The 19251-nt window shown below is 54.2% G+C and overlaps 1 protein-coding gene across 1 annotated transcript in view; it reads left to right on the top strand.

The window, feature by feature from the left end:
* The window catches only part of ZNF423 (zinc finger protein 423), a 273782-nt gene that overhangs the window by 30979 nt on the left and 223552 nt on the right, over nucleotides 1-19251 (top strand). The window lies entirely within an intron of this gene.

The following is a 19251-nucleotide window of genomic DNA, read 5'->3' as shown; positions in this document are numbered from 1 at the left end:
CCAATAGCTTTGCCAAGAGCTCAATTTTGGGGATCAAGTCTTAAGAGCTCAACTTCAATCCGACTACACAAAGTGATTTCTAGCAGACAAATGAAAGCTCCTTATGCTTTCCAGTCTAAGGGGACTCTTAATACATTTTTAAATTATTTGGCATTTTGAATTAATTTTCTTAGAATGAAACGAGATTCTTAAATTGGGATCTTGTAGGGAAAAGACAGCCAGGTAATTAGTGAGCTGGTCTCCTTTCCTGACACGCGGTTGAGGGGGGAGTTGAACTCCAAGCAAGGTGCACGAAAAATCTATTTTAGAGCAAAAATTTCAAAGTAAGCAACACCATCTGTTCTTTAATTATTTCTCCTTAAAAAAAAAGTCGCTAAATTTATTTGGGTTACTTAGTTGGAAAGAAATGTCTTGAAGACTCTCGGAAGTGGAGCTGTTAAAGGTGGATTGTCAGCCCTAGTTTGCTGGGTGTCCAAGAACTGAAAATAGGAAGGCATCTGAGAACTGGCTTTCTCTCCCAGTGCAGCTTGCTCCCAGGCCGGGCGTGGTCACCCGCCAACTGGGAACCGTCCTCTGCTGCTCATGTTTAGGGACAGGGGCTGTGGAATCTAGCGGAGGGTTCCTCTTCTAGCCAGGAAATCAGGGGAGGTGAAGTGTAAAGTGTCCCCTTTCCATCAGCTGATGGGGAGCTGCCCCCCAGAGTGGGGTTAGGTCACTGGGGGTTTCTGCCCCTTCCCAGTCCTTACCACCCACCTGTCCATCCACCCATCTGTTCCATTTATCCATCCATTCCTCCATCCAACACATGTTTATTGAGATCTTACTATGATCTGGGCACAATGTTAGGCCCTGGCCTTACGGAACGTTCTGTCTCCTGGACGAGATGACAGCTATGAAACTCTCAGCCAGATAAGCCTGTCATTACCAACAGTAACAGACATGCCCTTCCTGAGTCTAGAGTAGCCTGTCCCTTCGAACTCTTGGCAATGAAGGAGAGGTGGCTGTCAGCACTTGAAAGGTGGCTAGTGTGACTGAGGAGCTGCTGTTTTAAGTTTACGTATGTAATTTTATATAATTTTAATTTAAATAGCCACAGGAGGCTAGTGTCCCCCCAATGGAGCACAGGATCAGTATCCCCTGGGAACTTGTTAGGAATGTGGAGTTCCAGGACCCATCCCCCAACTTTGGAAATCAGAGGTCCCCATGAGTGGAGCTCAGGAATCTGCATTTTAACAGTGCTTCCAGGAAAGGTAGGCTGAGTGTGATGCTGTAATGTTACTTATTTTGGGGGGGGTGCATCAGGAAGTAGGGGAGCTGGATCTCAAATGAACACAGGCTTCCCAGAAAATGAGGTGATAGAGCTGAGTGAAGGTGGCGGCCTGGATGGGGGAGGGTGTTGGTGCTGTTGATAGTGGTGCACAGCTCATGGCGCCCATTGAGGGAACTCAGGCAAGGCCAGTGTTGGAGCACAGAGAGTTGGCACATAGAAGACCTGGTACTGCCAGCTGTGTGGTCCTGGACTGGTGTCCTAACCTCTCTGGGCCTTGACAAAATGGAGACAACTATACTTTGCTATTTATATATCTAATAGAGTCAAAGGACAGATGGATTAAAATTGCATGTACAAAGCACATGTGCACAGAGTAAAACCACTGGGCTAAGTGGGTAGCCTTGTGTTCTTGCTTTTTAATTATTTTCTCTTATACTCTAACTACCCTTTCCCCACTTCTTCTAGCTCCATGGTTATAACTGCCTGAGAATCTGCCCCCCCTCCCCAGCATGGCAATCTCTCTGACTCTGGGACCCAAACCCTGGATTGGGGTCCGGTCCTATGTTCCAGCTCCTGTTCTGCCTCCTGGGGCATCCTCTCCAGGCCTCCCCCTCTCTTTACTGAATTTGTAATCTTGGAGGCCCCTTCCAGAGCCCTCCTCTGGAAGCCCAGAATGGGCCCGGGGAGTGGACTTTTGCGAGTGCATTTTAACATCAGGTGTAGCCCAATGCCTTTTGGGGAAAGTCCTTATAGTAATTTTAGCAGCATCTTTTCTGTTGTCTAGACCTAAGATCAGCATTTTAGGGAAAAGTGTTGAGATAAACTTTCCCCTGCCTCCCTACGCCCTCCTCTGCCCACTGCCAGGACTCCACGCCCCCCCTCTTGCCCCCAGAACGTCAGGTGGTCAGAGCCTCCGCAGAGCCCCAGATCTTTGGCAGCCGCAAGTTTTGTCACTGGAAGATGCCAGACTTATTTTGAGATGGCAAATGTGGTGGATGCTGCTCTGCTGGGAAGACACTGAGTGTCTGCTCTCGGCTGGGGAGTGGTATTTTGGGGGGATATTAGCAGCTCCTTATCTAAGTTAGACATTGCTTTTCTTCTTGGAAACCTTTTCAGTCAACTCTGCCCTCCAGTACTTGGGAATGTGCCTTAAACATAGTCATTGCTTAGTATAGATTCGTTTTTGTTGTAGTTGTTATTGTTGATTTCTGTTTTCCTAGGAATGAAATATTGCCCAGGCTTCTCCTCTAGACAAAGACATTTACAGTGAGCTCTTTGGAGTAGTCTTTTTAAAAGAATGCCCTGGGAAAGCACTATTTTACTCAAAGGAATGAATAGCTAATAGTAGAATTTTTGCCACCTGGATAGGATACTGATTTCCAAGCATCTCTAATGTCATTTTGACTCAATCCCAAAAAGCATACTCAGGACTTACACTGGAACAGAGGTTGCAAACTGGTTATCCAAGCACTACATCCAGTGCTAGGATATTTTGTTTCTTTGGCTGCTCAGGATTAAAATTTGTTTGGAATTAGAACATAACACTTAAAACTGAGGAAAATTTGCACAAAATTCCAGATTTCTAGTTTTTCTTCAAAGTAATCAAGCTCCTGCACAGCAGGGATGGCTGGCGCTGCCCACGAGACGTAGGTGCTGCAGGTAGATGGCTGCAACACCCCTGCTCCCTGGGGTGTAATGAGTCCCCCTCGCCTCTTCACCGTAGCAGTCTGGCCCGGAGGCCTTGAGCATTGTCAGCATACCAAGGGTTAAATGAGATGTGGCCATGACCGCCGCTGGCCTAGCCCTGTTTCCTGCTTGCTGTGTGACTTCGCTTCAGTCACACCACCTCTCTGTGCTTCAGCTTCCCCATCTGTCCAGCAGGGCATTATCCTGGGTAAGCGGTTTTCCCCCGTGCGTGGATGAACTAGCCAGGAGGCTGAGGGGTGGGGTACTGGGCCCTGCTCTCACATCTCTTTTATGAATTAAGGTTGTGGGTGAGACTATTCCTGGGAAGGTGAGGGACCCCACTGCTCAACAGAGGGCTGGGAAACTCTCAGGTTACTTCCTGTTCTGACCCTGTACCAAGGTCTGTCTGTGTCCGGCTGCTGCCCAGGGACTTCCTTTTTTCCCCCCAGAGGAGTGGCTGGAGTGGCGGCGCAGGGCAGGGCCAGCAGTACTTTTATTACTAACAGTAATGGCTACATTCGCCGAGCAGCCTTGTCCCATGAAGGTAGGTGCTATTTCCCCCATTTTGCAAATGAAGAAACTGAGGTTCAGAGAAGTTGAGGAACTTGCCAGAGGTCACACAGCTGTACGCCTGGCTTTGTTTCATTTCAGACCCCGAGGCCCTGGCGGCATGCTGCTCTGCCTGAGGCGGCTTGGGAGGGGGCGCTCTGATGTCCGCGTGTAGGATGGAGAACCTCAGGAGAGAGGCCTGGCCTGCGCTCCGTGGCTGCTTCACACGAGGCCCAGCCCTCGCCTGCCCCAACCTTCTCTCTGGCCTTCCACACTCCCAGGGGGGTCTGGCCTCCCCCTGGCTCCCTGCTCCCACGCCAGGCTTCCCTCCCTGCAGCCCCATCTTGAGTTGTGCTCCTGGGTTCACATGGGGTGGAGAAATGGGGTACTAGGTCCATCAAGCAGAGAGATCTTTGTGTTTCATTGATTGATTGATTGATTGATTTACAATATTGGCTTGCAGAGCTCTCTCGATCAGATTGTATAGCCAAGCCAGGAACTTGGAGGTTTGGGAGTAATTGCGGTAGTTCTCAGGACCAAGCACGCTTCTGGTCTTAGCCTCAGGTAGCCCACCGGACCCTGTGGCATTGCTGGTAGAACTTTCCAAGGGCCATGATGGGCTGGGCACTTCATTTACCCCCGCGGCAGCCCCCGCGGGGGTTCATCACGTCCACTTTGCAGGTGGTTGATGGAAGAGGTTGTGTTACAGGCCTCTCCTGAGGCTCCCCAGCCGCGGCCATGACCCAGCTCTCGGCCCCCGGCCGCCTTCAGCGAGACGCGGGCCCAGCGCCCGCCTGCGTGCGGGGGCGCTTCCCGAGTGCTCTGAGGCCTCCCGGAGGCGGAGGTGGGCGGTCAGCTCCTGCTGCGCTTCCTTCCTTGAGTGGGGGGTGTCTGCTTTCTTCCTCCAGCTTCTGGGGGAGCCCAAGTGAGGCCTCTGCCCCACTTCCCAGGGCAAGTCGGTGGGCAGGAGGGGCATGGACCCCTGGCTTCGCCTGGAGAGCTCTTGGTCCTTCCCGGGTGGGTTCTGGTTGGGAGATGACGCTGGGCCACCCTGTGCCCAGCAACCATTCTGCTCTCCTGCCCACCAGGGCTCAGTGGCTGCACATGACAGCAGTGAGTTTCATGGTAGGACAGGGGAACTGAGGGATGGAGAAAAGGAGAAGCAGGACCCAGGGATGCTCGGAGATACGGAGCAGGACGGAATGGCTGTTCTCTTTCGGGAACTGTCTGCCACTGGAGTGCCCTTGCCCCCTCTGTCTCCCGTGTCCCTCTGCTCAAGGACCAGTGTCCAGGAAGATCTGAGCATCTGGCTGCATTGTAACCCAGGGGAGGGCAGGACATTTTGTAGGACAGTCCTTGGAGGTCCAAGTGCTTGAGAGGTAGCTCCTGAGGGCACAGCAGGGTGCTGATTTCAGAGACTGGGGTGCTTGGTGGGCAATTCCCTGCCTGACTGTCACGCTGCCCTGGTAGGGTGTCCTGCCATCTTGGAAGGTTCCAGCAGCTCTGGGTTGGGGTGCAGGGTGGTCTGGGGTGAAGTGTACCATTGCCCATGGTGGCTTTGGGCTGTGGGCTTGGGTTCGCCATGCCATGACATCTAGGGCACCAGGACGGGGGAGAGGCCTTGGGGACACCCAGTGCTGCATCTTCCTTGTGCATACAGGGACACAGGAGTCCAGGAAGGCAGGAGCTTCCTCTAAGTCTAGCAGCCTAGCAGGGCCGAACCTAGGGAGGGGACCAAGGAGGGATGGCACAGTACTGCTTCCCAAAGCGCAGCCTGGGTGCCCCTGGTGGTGTGGCCGGGGATTTTAAGTAGAACACATATAAACTTAAAAAAGGTAATTGCTAATGAATGCACAAAGCACAGAATTAAAAACGCCCCTGGCCATCTACTTCTTCTCCCTGGAGGCTACTGGTGTTGCTATTTTCTTGTATCTTGTTCCAGAGGAATTCTACGTATGTGCACACGTAGGAAAATCATATATATTTTGTCTCCCCTCCCCTGTGCCAATGGAAGCAACCAGACATTCTGTCCCCCCTTCTATCTTTCTAACTGGTTAGAAGTGATTCCATATCAGTTCATTGAGCCTCAGTGTTTTTTCAAGGTAACTTTTTATTATTGAAATTTCACATTCCAATCATACTGTTCAGCTCAGTGAATTTTACAAACTGCACACGGCCATGGACCAGCATCAGATCTAGATACAACCTGGCCAGCTTCCCGGAGCCTGACCCCGCCCGCGGCCCAGCCCCATGGTAACGGCCATCCTCACGTGAAAGTTTGAGGTTTGAATACCTATGTATTTATTTCCATGTGTTTTTGAAAAAAAGATCGTCAGTACATCCAACTTGAGCTGTCCTAGGATTAATGCTTGGGATGAAAAGTGCTGTGCTGGGCGAGAGGCTCTTAAGTGGGGAGACATCAGAGTTACCTGGGGTACTCGATTCAAGGGGTGATGGTGAGACCAGCCTGAGGTTACCCCCCAGGGCAATGGGGGCCTTGTCTTCTGCTGGTGCCCTCAACCCCAGGCCCCCCAATTACTGATAAGACATTACTCATGTGGTGTGGACACCCCCATAGCACAGGTGGGGAAAGCCTAGTATGTCCCAGTCTGTGCCAGGAACGTGGCTCTGCCCTGTCTCTCTTCTCAGCCCTGCAGGCACCAGGTACCTGGAGCCCATAGAACATAACCAGGTGGAGGGGGTACGTGGATGCCCGGGAAGTGGGACCCTCTGGCCCAGTGGTTTGGTGTGGGGTTTTAGAGTTGGAGAGGGCTGGGTTTGAATCCTAGCTTTGCCACTTAGTGTCTGTGTGACCTTGGGTGAGTGTCTGAACCTCTCTGAGCATAGGTTTCTTCACTGGTGAAGTGAGGGTGCTTAAACACCCACACAGGGGTTATGTGAAGATGATATAAGCCCGCTGCACATTGAGCCCCCAGCCCAGGCCTCAGTCTTCTCCCTGTCCACAGGCCCAGAGTTGCAGGGGAGGTGGGAGAAGAGAGGGGGACAGAGCTTTGCTTCTCTGCACCGTGGCATCCATCCCAAGGAGCAAATGGCTCTCAGCGGGGCGTGGGGAACAGAATCCCTCCTTGGCTGCCTGTGGCCAGCCAGGCCCAGGGCAGCTGTCCTGTTCCCAGATCTGGGGTTCCAGGCTGGGTGGCTGAGGCTGGCAGGATGGGCGGGGGCCTGGGCAGCTGACAGAGCTTCCCCGGGGGGGCTCGGAGGCCAGCTGCAGCCCCAGAGTGAAGCAGAGAGCCAACTCATCCCTTAACCCATTCTGTTCCTGTGGGATGGCTGCTCTTCCAGGCTCTGAAATGTCTCTACTTCCCTTCAGTGGCTTTGTCATCCTGTGAGCTCCTTGTAGACCTGGGGTCTCCAGTACACAGTGCAAGGACTATAGCTGGCCTAGGAGAAGTTTATTGGGCCCATTTAAAAGTTGCGGTGGTTCATATAAACATTCAGATCTCTGGCCTTCTGGGAAAAACCAGAAGATATGACCCTGTGGAGCACTCTTCGGGTGGCAGCTTTGCCTGGGCTGGGGGTGGGTCTTTCACAGCCCAATGGTTCCCCTCCCCCATGTTTGTCTCTGGTGTCCCAGCTATCATTTGAGATCTTGACCTAGGAAAGCCTGTCAAGGTCAACTCTAACCTCCTCTCCTAGCTGAGCTGATAGAACCCAATCCCCTCCTTCTTGGAATCTCCCTGTAGTGACTTGCACTGGTTGGTCCCAGTGTGACCACTTGAGGCCACAAAGCAAGCTCAGTTCCTCCTTCCCATGACAGCCCTTCAGATGCCTGAAGACAGCGCTGAGGGCCCCCTGAGCCCACCCCCCTGGGCTGAACAGTGTTCATTCCTTTGCTTTCCCTCCTAAGTTGTGGTTTCAGGACCCCCCATTACGCTGGGGCCTCTCCTTGGCCACTTCTTGCAGCCGGACTTTGCAGCGCTGACCTGCGCCCCCCCCGAGGGCCATGAGAATGCGCCTGGGGTTCCACTTCTGTAAAAAATGGAAGTGTAAATGCATGGAAAGTGCTCTGTATGGCCCACTGCCCCGAATGCCTCGGCATTTCTAAGTGGGGCACTGTGGGTTGATTTTCTTCTGTGTGCCCACCTATATTTAAATTTTTCTTCTACATTCTGGGGGATTAAAAAAGGTAAAATAGCAAGGGGTTGGGATGAATTCACTTTAACCAGGTGATGGCAGGTGCCTGCAGAGGCAGGGACTCTGACCTCAAGTGAGGAGAGAGGAGGCACAGAAACAAGCCTGCCTTGGAGGAGCTCACAGCCCAGGGCAGCCTGGCAAGCCCAGGCCTCTTGGCCCAGCCTCACTGTGTGTTGGAGGGGCAGGGCAGGGTTATGGGAACCAGAGGAGGAGGGGAGGAGGAGGAGTCTATTTATCCAGAGGTCTAGGTGGGCCTCTTGAAGAGCAGAGGTCAGGTGGGGGCATTTTAGGTGACAGGAGCACCAGTGGCTAAGGCCCTGGAGAGGAAAGTGTTCTGGAAGGCGGGGGTGAGGGGCGCGGATGCTCAGGCAGGAGGGACTGTGGCTGGTGATGGCAGGTCCTGGACACACGCTAACACTCTGAAGGTTGTTCTGAAGGTGACAAGCACAACAGCAGGAGTGGTGGTAGCTGGAGCAGCAGCCGTGTGCTGTCCCTGGAGGCAGAGCTGCTTACACTTGGGCTTTCCCTGTCTGGAGCTGTGTGACCTTGGACAAGTCATTTACTGTCCCTAAGCCTTGGTTTTCTTGTGTGCAGTGGGATGACGGGCTGTGAGGATTTCACAGGGTACAGTAATGGAAACGAAGTGCTTAGCCTGGTTCTGGGCCCTGGGCCTCCTTGGTGATATTCTGCTGGCTGCCTGGTTTTCAGTGTGCTCGAGGGTGCTTTGAGCCATATACAGAGCCTACCTGGTGCTCACAACCTCCCTGTGACGGGCAGGTGTTCCCATTTTACAGATGTACACACTGAGTCAGAGCTGTAGGACTTCCCTCTGGGCTCCACACCTGGGCTCTTTCCACTCCACTGCCTACCTCTGAGAAGGTTTGGGGGTGGGATGCACCTGGCCCAGAAGGTTTGCGGGCCGTGGGGGGTGCACCTGGCCCAGATCCCTTTCTAGGGCATCTGGTTTCCAGAGAACTGTCTTTAACCTAATGAGAAGGTTCCAGGGCCGGGGAAGCCCACTGCTGAGTGCCAGGCCCAGGCAGAGAGTGGGCTCCTACTTTCAGGAGCTTGAGCATCCACCTGGTCTGGGCAGGTGAGTTGGAGTCCAGCCCTCGGCCTCCGTGGGGTACTGTCTAGGCTGGAGCAGCTCGAAGAGGGGCTGAAGGCTTCTGCTTTGGCCTGGCCCTGAGGTCTTGTGGGTGCCCATGTGGCCTGGGTGGCAGGGACGCGCTGGGCTGATTTCACTGTCCCAGCGGTGCCTGGGGCCTCCAGATCCTCAGTCTGCAGAGGGGCCCTGGGGGGCTTGGAAATGGCTCCAGTCTAGCGAGGAAGTGCCGGTTGCATTGGCTCCTCAGGCCCTGCCTGTGCCCTCTGCACCCCAAAGTACAGTGTGTGGTCAGCGGTGATGGGCACGGCCAGGGCAGTCAGAACGGGAAGACTCACGGGCCTGTGGAGAGAGCCCAGCTGAGGAGCCCCGGCTGGGCTGGACATACAGGTGTGACCCGCCAGGTGCTTCCCTCTTTGAGCCTCAGCTTTCTCCTGTGACACGGGACTCACAGGCGCGGCCCGTCCTGAGCAACACCCTGGGGAAGCACCTGTGATTCCTTTGGGGCGTGGAAGTGCGTGGAACATGGTATAGCTCCGTGCCCTGCTGGTGGCTTTGTTTGTTGACCTTGCTGACCTCATGAGCTAAGACCACCGCTGCCGCCCCTCGGTGGCCACTGTTTTCAAGCTTTATCACTGCACCAGGTGCTGTGCCCGGGCTGCCACATCACCTCATCACCTCCTTGTTGCACCTGTGAGGGGATGATAGTCCCACCATCCTGTCTGACCCCCGAGGAAACTGAGGCACAGAGAGTAAACCACATACCTGGTATCACACACTGGGTAGTTTGCAGCCCAGGTCTTGGCTGCTAGAGTTTGCTGACTGGGGACCTCACAGGCTAAATACATGGATGAGCCTCCTTGCAGAAGGGGGAGAGGGTGGATGGTGGGCATGCCAGCCAGAGTGTCCATGAGGAGACCTCTTCCTGGGGTGTTTTTCGTGGGGTGGATTGCGATTTCAGTGTGCGAATCCCCATGGTTCAGGAGGGGGTGAGGAGTGCCGTTTGCAGGGAGTGGGCACGGGCAGGGCTGGCCATGTGGGTACCCCTCTATGAGGGAGGAAGCTGGGGGTGGGAAGAGAAGGGGGTGGCTACAGGCTAGGGCCTGCAGATATCAGAGGTGGGCCTGGGTGAAGGGTGGGGTCTTGTCAAAGGGACAGGTGAACTTCATCCTGGATGGACATTCCAGCCCCAGACCTCTGGTGCCCTTGTTACCACCCTTAAGAGCATGCTTCAGGGGCCATGGGGCTTGATAGTTGCCCTAAAATTAGTCTGCAAGAGCAGGAAGCACGAGAGATTTCTCCTGGCTGTGTACACCCACCCAGACGTCCCGCCATCCCCTCTGGGAGCCAAGGGGTGCACCTCGGAGGGAGGAGAGGGCAGCCACGTCTGTGCTTGCAGGTGCAGGATGGAGCTGGACCCTCGGGAGCCTCCTCATGGACACTCTGGAGCAGAGGGACCTGGTGTGAGTTGTCCTGCTACCTATAAGCCCCACCATTGAGTCACCCGACACCTCTCTCAGGCCTCTGCCTGGCTGAGGACTGCCTGAGACGCTGCCTGGGAGGAGCCTGGCCCTGGGGGGAAGTGGGGTGTGTGCAACAGCTGTGGCCACCCTGCTTTGCACCAGCCAGCCCCATAGCGCCCCAAGGCCGGCCGTGCCAGCAGTGGGCCAGATGTGTTTTCCTGGGATGGTGTGGGGGAGCGCCTCTGTGTGGGTGTCCTCGCGTGATGTGTGGGCCGCTGTGTTTTGATCGAAGGGAGCCAAACTGCTCTTCCTGGCCCATCTCTCCGCCATCCAAAGCAGAAAGTTAAATAAACACAGCCAAGTAGTATCACAGGACGCGAGGAAAATGAACTCGGTCCCCACGGGCGGCCCACATCTGGCAAGTGTTGGGCCTCTCAGGGCTGTGGGATGAGACAGATGTGGTTGGGCAGGAAGGGCTCAGCCTGGCCCCCGCCCGGGGCTCTGTGCCAACCTCAGGGCCTGGGGGCACAGGCGGCTTGCCTTCAGCTGCAGCTCTTGCTTTCGGCGGGCTCCCCCGAGCCTTTGCGAGGCTGGTTCTCCCCGACCCAGCCTGGTGCTGGTACTAGAACTGGAGCCTGGGAATGGGCCATGCTGGTGAGACCCGGATGCCTGGGTTCTGGTGCAGGAGGTGGCCTGGTGCATTTGGGAAGCAGCCTTACTTGTCAAGATTTTCTGTTCCTCCGCTCAAGGCCGTGGTGAGCTAATGAGCCACATGCTGGGCAAAAGTTTGTAGCTGGCATGTACCCTTCCATCCTCTGCTCAGCACTGCCCTTGTCACTTTCCTGAACTTGACTGCTATGACTTGGGAGGAAGTGAAGAGGGTGTGCCCTCCTCTCTTCCCTCCCTCCCTCCTTCTCTCTTCCCTCCCCTCCCTCCCCCCTCCCTCCCCACCCCACCCCACCCCACCCCATTCATTTATTTATCCGAGGTCACCCAGCACTGCACATGCCTGTGTCCCCAAATGTGGCATCCTGCGTTCCTGAATCCTACTGTGATTCAGATGGTTCATGGAGAAGGAGATTTTCCCTCCACAACTACATATTTATTCTACTGTCTATTAGGATAATGCTGCTCTATCTGTTTATTCTAGGGTCTATTAGAAACACTGTTACTAGCACACCAGTGTGTGATTCCATGAGCAGTGCTGTTTAGGAGGATGGAAGGAAAGGTGTTTAAGTCAAAGAAGGGAGTTGATGTAAAGAAAGCAATCTTGCCTGGCCGGCGTGGCTAGTGGTCGAGCATCAACCCATGAACCAGGAGATCGAGGTTCGATTCCCGGTCAGGGCACACGCCCGGGTTGTGGGCTTGATCCCCAGCAGGGGCCGTGGGGGAGGCAGCCGATCAATGACTCTCAGCATTAATGTTTCTCTCTCTCTCCCTCTCCCTTCCTCTCTTCAAAATCAATTAAAAAAACATTAAAGAAAGAAAAGAAAGCATTCTCCAACTCTTATACAGGGGTGGCTGGGACCTGAGGCACAGACACCTGGCCACTGCTCAGGGTGACTCCTGCCACACCTACCTTGAAGGTCGAAGTCTTGGGGGCATCAGGCGGGTTTAGGTGACGTAAGGCCTGCCTTGGTGGGGCCAGCAGCCAGGTGGAGATGCTCTAGGCCCCCTGAGGCCTCCTAACCATGGCGGGTGGTCTGTTGGGCAGTGCTGGGGGGCACATCTGTATTCCCACATCAGACTTATTGAAAGGACTGACTCCTTAAACAGTAAGCTATTATGATTGCCTCTGCCCCTGGGACTCCTGTGTGGGGTTACAGATGTTTGAAAATGGTCATTATGGCTCGTTCCCATGGAAGGCTTGGGGCTATTGGTATGAAGAAAGAGATGGAGGGCTGGTCTACAAACACATACACACACATACACACATATACACACATGCACATGTGCACACACACACACATGCATGGACACATGTGTGCACGCACACACACACAATATCGGTTTTCAATAAGCAACTCAGTTTCCTCTGCCTGGGTTTAAGGTGAAGCACACGTAGGTACTGGCTTTTATTTACAGTATGTTAGCACAGAGGATGGGTTGTTAAGGGGCCGTAAAAAATAATTACTTTTTACTTTATGGTGCTTTTCTCCAAATGAAAGTGGAAAAAAAGGAGCGAGTGGGATTCTGGTCTCACCCCCTCCTGCCTTTTCACCCCACACATCAGACAGGTCTGGGCAGGTGCTGTCCCCTCCTCTCCAGGACCTCAGGCTGATACCCTTGACCCCAGGGCCCTGGCGCCCACCTTCGGGTTCCTCACGCACAGCAGGTCACCCCATCCACCGCTTTGTGCGGCGTATTGTTGCGGCCACTCGGAGCGCGGCAGAGTCTGCCCAGGCTCTGTCACCTTCCGTCAGAGTGGGACAGCTGGTGGGCGAGAACCCAGTGTTGCCACCGAAACAGGATGTGGGAGCCAGACGCCGTCGTAAATTCACGTTTATACGCTGCGCGGTTCTGGTTAACGAGACCGAGCAGGGGGACTGTATGAGATGAGATACATACACTCGAGCGAGGAGATTAACCTCGGGGAGAGGCGGGGTGAAACCTGAGGGCCCGGGAGGCCTGGGGCCTGCAGCCTGGAGCCAGGCACAGGGCTCCCGAAAGGGGGTTCAGGACACACCCGGCCCTGAGCCGACTCGCTGGGGGCGCAGGGCGTGCCGGGCGCGGGGCTCGGCTCTGGGCAGGGGTTTCCACTTTGTCTTAGAAACAAATGGGAGTTTTTTTTTATCCCCACTCCATAGACGTGGGACCAGGACTCTGAGAGGTGGGGACATTGCCCTGGGTCACAGCGGGTGGGAGGGAGAGTTTGTGATGAGGCAACCTCAGCCAGACCTCACAGACCCGTCTCTGCAGGTTCCCAAACGAGGCGTCACTTCAACCCCAGCCCGCCAGCAGCTGTGGCTTCTCCGAGCCGGGCTGGAAGGCGCGGGAAGCTCTGCCACCCCTGCCTGTTTTCCCGCACCGGCGGGGAGAGGCCGGTTGGGTGGTGGGAGGTGAGTGAGCCTGGAGCCACGCGAACCTGGCTGCAATCCGGGCTCTACCTCCCACTGCTTATGTAGTTTCTAATTTAGCCCACTTAAAGCGTTCGTTTAGGTCCTGCTTTGCCCATCTGTAAAATGTGCCCCATCATCCAACCCCTGGGTAGGGCCATGGGGAGGGTTAAACATAAACATGACACATGTGGGAAGAGGTGAGTGATTGTTTCCCGTGTCACTGTTGTGTGCTGGGCGATCTGCAGGGTTGGAGAAAGAGGAGACAGAGGGTCTCCTTAAAGGGGCTGAGGCGGCCACCAGGGGCCACCTGTTAGGCTGTAGGTCATGGTTACCCTTTGTCAAGCATCTGGTATCAGGCTCTGGATTGTATACCTTTTAAGCACCTTCTCATTTTATCCTCAGAGCTACCTTGCAGTGTCACTGTGCACAGAGAGGTTAACTGATTTGCACAGGTCACACAGCAAACCATGGGGATTGAGATTTGATCCTAAGGCATCTTGCTTTGACTATACCCTGCTGCAGATGCTAAGTTCAGTCCATCCCAGGGTGGACAAGGAGAGCTTCTTGGAGGAGGTGAGCCTGAGCTCTGGGTGATATTTCTAACCATGGGAAAAGGGTGGCTCTGTAGCTGATGATCAGGTTGACCCTGGGGGCTTGGGCGAGAAACTTGAAGCCCTGGGCCTGAGTTGGGGTTTCCCCATGGGCAGAACCCAAAGTAGGGTTGGGCTGGGCCCGGCTGGGCCAGTGGGGCTGCCTCAGATTTCCCCTACCTTAAATTTCCTCGCTGAGGCAAATGCAATTTGATTTGATTTTCCTGAACTTCATCTCAGAGCAGGAAAATTTTTATTTACATTAGAAAAGAGACCTACAGACTTTTAAGATTTGTATACACGATTATCATTCTTTCTGAAGTGGGATTTGCATGTTAGTGTAAAAGGATATCAGAATTTTACCTGTGGTTGAAGTAGAAACTCATCCTAGCTCTGTGCTGGTCCCCTCCCCCTGAGCCTTCTCTGGAGCCTGGACTGAGGACAGAAAGGCCCCACCTCTGAGCTCTGGGCTGTGGGTAGCAAGTGGTCCCTGCTGTCCAGGACCTTGACTTTCACCTTGGCTCCCATCCACTCCTTTGCAGCTACGCTGGGTTCTTACTGTTTCCACTTGTTTCTGTCTCGCTCTGAGATTTGAATTAATTTTGCACCCTCCAACATTGCCGTAGTAGTATGTTTGCTCGTCCGTCCATCCATCCATCCATCCATCCATCCATCCATCCATCCATCCATCCATCCACCCATCCTTTCCGTCATTCATTCACTGAGTTCCTGTAATGTGCCCGCCCTTGAGGGGCACAATGCTGGTAATGCTTGTGCCCCTCACCATGGTGCTCACAGTCTAATAACTGACGGTCAGAGTCAGAGTCCCTCTTCTCATCTCTCTCTTAGTTCCTAGCTCAGCGCTCTAGGTCACCTGGAGACAGATGCACAATGCTTATCAGAGGTGCAGATGGACAAATGCACGTTGGCAGTTTGTCTCCAAAGCCTAAAAACGGGGACACTCTTTGTCTAGCAATCCAGCTTTTGGGAACTTATTCTAAGAAAAATCCCTGGCTAGGCTATGGCCACATTGGGTGTGTGTGGAGTGTTACCTGGGTGGAAGTAGCCTAGGTGTCCAGCAACTGGGCATTGGCTAATTAGTCCTGGTGCCTCCTGGGACTGGACCGAGGCCACTGTTAGTGCTGACGTGTCCGTCCACGTTTGTGATGTGCAAAGACGTCCACTCTGTTTTGCTCAGTTAGAAACCAGTTCCAGAACAGTTGGCGTTGTTCAGTTAGATGTATCGTTACAATGGCCTGGAAAGCTGTTAACAATGCATTTGTGTACAGAAAAAGTTGTGCTTTTAGTGTCTTCATTTGAACTCATGTGTTTCCTAGTTTTCTATTGTACATGGGTTATTTATGTCAAAAATGTATAAAAAGGAAAAGATGCTGAATCTAGGCAGCAAGAAGAAAGGGAAACTGTGAGGGAATGTGGGGCTGGGGGCAGAACCTGTGCAGGGCCAGTGGGCTGGGAAGGAGGGGCGGGAAGGGGCAGTGAGACATGGGCTCCCCGTGGCTTCCAGGGCTGGCTTCAGCCCCCACATGCCCCTACCGGGTGCCCCTTCCCCAACCCCTCCAGGCTGTTCCTTTATCCAGTGGCATGCTGACTGTGCACGTCTCCCCAGCTCCAGGATCAGCAGTGTCCTGTGTGGTAGCTTGCAATGGGCTGTGGTGGGAGTATTTACACTACAGAAAGCAGCAAACACTGCAAACCAGAGCCCTGTCTCCCTGAGAGCCACCTGTTAAACATTGACCAGCACACCACCGTCTCCATGGATTCCCTGGTGGCCCCAGGGAGCCTCCAGAGGATGAATTCTCTTCTTAGGCTCCCCTGAGCTGGTACAGGCAAGGAATGAAGAAATCTTTTATAAATTCAAATCATGGGGGCTTGGGACCGGGAGTAGGGGGGTGGTCAGAGAGGGAATCAGAGCCTGTACTCATGTTGGCTGGCCCCACGCCACAGGGAAGCAGAAGCAAAGCAAAGGGTTAGGCCTCCCAGTCCTGACTCCACCCCCTCCTAGCTCCATGACCCTTGGATGAACAATCACTTAGTCTTAGTTTTCTCATCTGTAAAATGGGGTTAAGAAATGTACTTATCTCATAGGGTTGTGTAGGCTGGTGTTCTCAGACTCAAGCATGCAGCAGAACCACCTGGGAGGCTTGTAAAAATACAGATTGCTGGGCCCACCTACAGAGATGCGGTTTCTATATGTCTGGGATGGCATCTGAGATTCCGCATTTCCTGCAGGCTGCCAGGTGCTGCTGCAGCGGCTCAAGGCGTATGAAGAGCTCATCACAGAGCCTGTGTCGAGTGAGGGCTCAGCAGCGCCAGCTGCTTGGTCAGAGAGGCACCGTAGGTGGGGAGCATAGTCTGTAAGGACTTAGGGCCTGACAGCTAGGGTTCTTGGGTTCTTGGCCTGCTTTTGTTACTTCCTCTGGGCCTCAGGTGAGCCATTTCTCTTCTCTGGGACTTTATTTCCCCTTCTATGAAATGGGTCAGTAAAGGATTGACTTTCAGGCAGCTGCTGAGGAAACATCTGTAAGAGTCCTCTGATGCTGGGCGATTGTGGTGAGGGTGGTGGGGACGGATGTGAGGCACCCTGGGCCACGCTGACATCTTGGGACAGGCACAGAGGGTCAGGCTGTGGCGCTGCACCAGTCCCTGGGGACCACCGGCTTACCCGTGCTTGGCTCCTCTTCCGACAGAGCTGCGAGGAACTCTTTCAACAAAAGAAAGCCGTTTTAATTCTCCTGGGTGCCTGGCCTTTGCGCTGCTGCTGCTTCTCAAGTCCTGATTCTGTTTTCCACTAAAATGGACATTTGGGTGGCTTGAGATACTCAGTTTCCTGCTCTTTTCCTGCCCGTGGCTGGGCTGGAGTGGGGATGAGTAGCCGGGTGCTTGCAGCCTTGAGTGAAAGCTGGAGTTTGAAGCTCCGGCGCTGGCCTTGTGAGCCCCTGGACTGGAGTCCACACCGCTCCTGTGGGCAGAAGAGCCCACCGGGAGGGGAGGGAATCCCTCTCCACCGTCGCAGCGTCGGGTAGCACCGGGCCTGGGGATGGTGGTGGTGGGGTTGGGTGTAACTTTTTCTGATCGAGCGTGCATAAAGAGTGGTGTGTTTATACCTTCAAAAGACAAACTGTGGGCCAGGGGTGAATGCCAGCGGGTGTGGCAAATGCAGTCATGCCCAAGTCCCTAGGCGAGTCAGCTCCCCGGGGCCCTGGCCGTGAGGGACGCGGTTGCTGGTGTGAGGTGCGGCCGCTCGCCCCTAGTGATGTCTGCCACTTTGAACTTCCCCAGCCAGCCGGCGTCAGGTGACTCTCTTCATCTTCCCACCTCTGCAGGCCTGTCATACCTGGGGACAGACTTGAGTCCTCCTGAGAGCTACCAAATGGCTGATGTTCTCACATCTTTCCCCGATGACCGAAGCCAGATCTCAGGGAGGGAAGGACTTGGCGTCTTGTGATGTCCTCCAGTTCAGTGATGGGTGGGAGGTCACACTTCACAAGCAAAGAGCAATGAGTGGGCCCAAGTGTGGGGACTATTTGTCCTGATACCTGGGGGACACTAAGGACACAGGGAGATCTAGGGTCATGCATTAATGACCATGGTTGCTGAAGTGCAGAGACCCACACAGACCTTGTTGAAGGCGTCCAACAAAACGCAGAGGGGCGACCTTACAAACTGTCAGCCACCTCTCAATAGGAGCGAATATGTGTATCTGTAAGTGAAGGTGACGTGTGAAGGAAACTGATTGGCGTGGCCGTGAGGGCTGTTAGAGCTGCTCCTCAGGCAGGGCTCGCTTCCGATTGCTGTAAGCACATCTACTCTGTTTCAGAGGCTGCCTGGTTGGAATCGGCCTAGAGGGTCACATCAGTTTTGTCCGATGCGAGGTCTTACTCTGTTTACAGAGCTTCACGCTTGACCCCTACCGTGGCTGTAATCAGCTAAGTTAAACAGCAGCTTCGCTCCCAGCCCAGATCATCTCTCTGCGTTTCATTGTCCTGATTACGAGTTTTTGCTCTCAGGATGCAAACTTGGACAGAGAGAAACCTTCCCAAGCACTTCTTGTCCTGTTGCTCATTGCCGTGGATGGCCCTCTAGTGCTTCTGAGGGTTCAGAGAGCACGTCCTGCGAGGCTCTGGCGGGGATGATAAAGGGGCAGTGGGCGCCAGGCAGAGCAGGACTGGTTAATTCCCGGAGCTGTTCCAGCTCTGGCACTGCCCCCGCCCCCCCCCCCGGAGAGGTTGGGCCACTGCTCCTGCAGGTGACAGCCATCATCCCATTGAATCCTCCCAACAATTCTATGGCACAGGTACCATTATCTCCATTTTTGAGATGGGAAAACTGAAGCCTAGAGGTTAAATGATTAGGTCAAGTTCATGCAGCTAGTTAGAGGCAGAATTGGGATTTGAACCCGGTATCTGCCACAACCAGTGGCCTGCTCCTTCTGGCTCAGCTCCCGGCACGCTGCCCAGCTGCCTTCTGTGGGGCCGGTTGGGGCAGCTGCTTTCGTCCCGAGTTGCTGGGATTCAGGACAGCATCCTCTGTGCTTCGTTTTAAGTGAGTCAACGTATAATGAAACCAGCTTTACCTTAAGCTAATTAACAAGAGGGGCAAGAGCGAGGCATCTTATCAACACTATAACAGAATGACATTGAGTGAAATGACGTCACTCAGGGGCCTGTACAGTGGTTTCAGGAGCAGGCTTCGAGTCAGACGATGCTGGGGTTCAGCCCACAGGCCGCGTGGACTTTCTGGCCGTTAGACCTCAGGCAGGTCCCTCACCTCCCCAGAGCCTGGTGGTGGGGAGTAAATGCAGCTGGGCCTGCAGAGCCCTCAGCGCAGCACCTGGCTCACAGTTGTGCCCACCTGGCCTGTGGCACCGGCTGGCACGTGGTAGCCCCAGCCTGCTCACGTTTACAGCTTCGTAGCAGGCCTTCAAGTCTGGAAAACACCGTGTGTGCAGTTTTGGCTTAAACAGAGTTCCATTTTACAAAGTCCACAAGCAGCTTTCATATTATTTCTGCCCCAACTGGGATTAATTCAGGACAAGAGCCGCCTTATGCTGTATAGAGTTTCCCCGGTGTTCTCCCGGTGTGTGGCCTCCACCCCAACCTGCCTGACCTCCCATGCTAGGGTGAGAGGTGGTGGGGACACCCTATCCTTGTCCAGCCTGTGGACTCTGGGCTCTGGGGTGGAGTGGGGAGCTGAGTTGCTTTCTAATGTCACCGGCTCATGACTGCTGACCTCGGGAGAGTTGACCTCAGCCTGTCCTGGGGTCTGTCTGGGGGTCCGGTGTCAGTGTGGAGACTAGCACCTCACACTTCGCTAACCTGTGAGCGTGTCCTTGTTTGTTTCTTGGAAAAATTGA

Source organism: Miniopterus natalensis, chromosome 18, assembly GCF_054644295.1.
Source record: "Miniopterus natalensis isolate mMinNat1 chromosome 18, mMinNat1.hap1, whole genome shotgun sequence".
NCBI lineage: Eukaryota > Metazoa > Chordata > Mammalia > Chiroptera > Miniopteridae > Miniopterus > Miniopterus natalensis.
The sequence above is the reverse complement of the archived record's forward strand: the minus strand, read 5'-3'. Positions and strand labels throughout refer to the sequence as shown.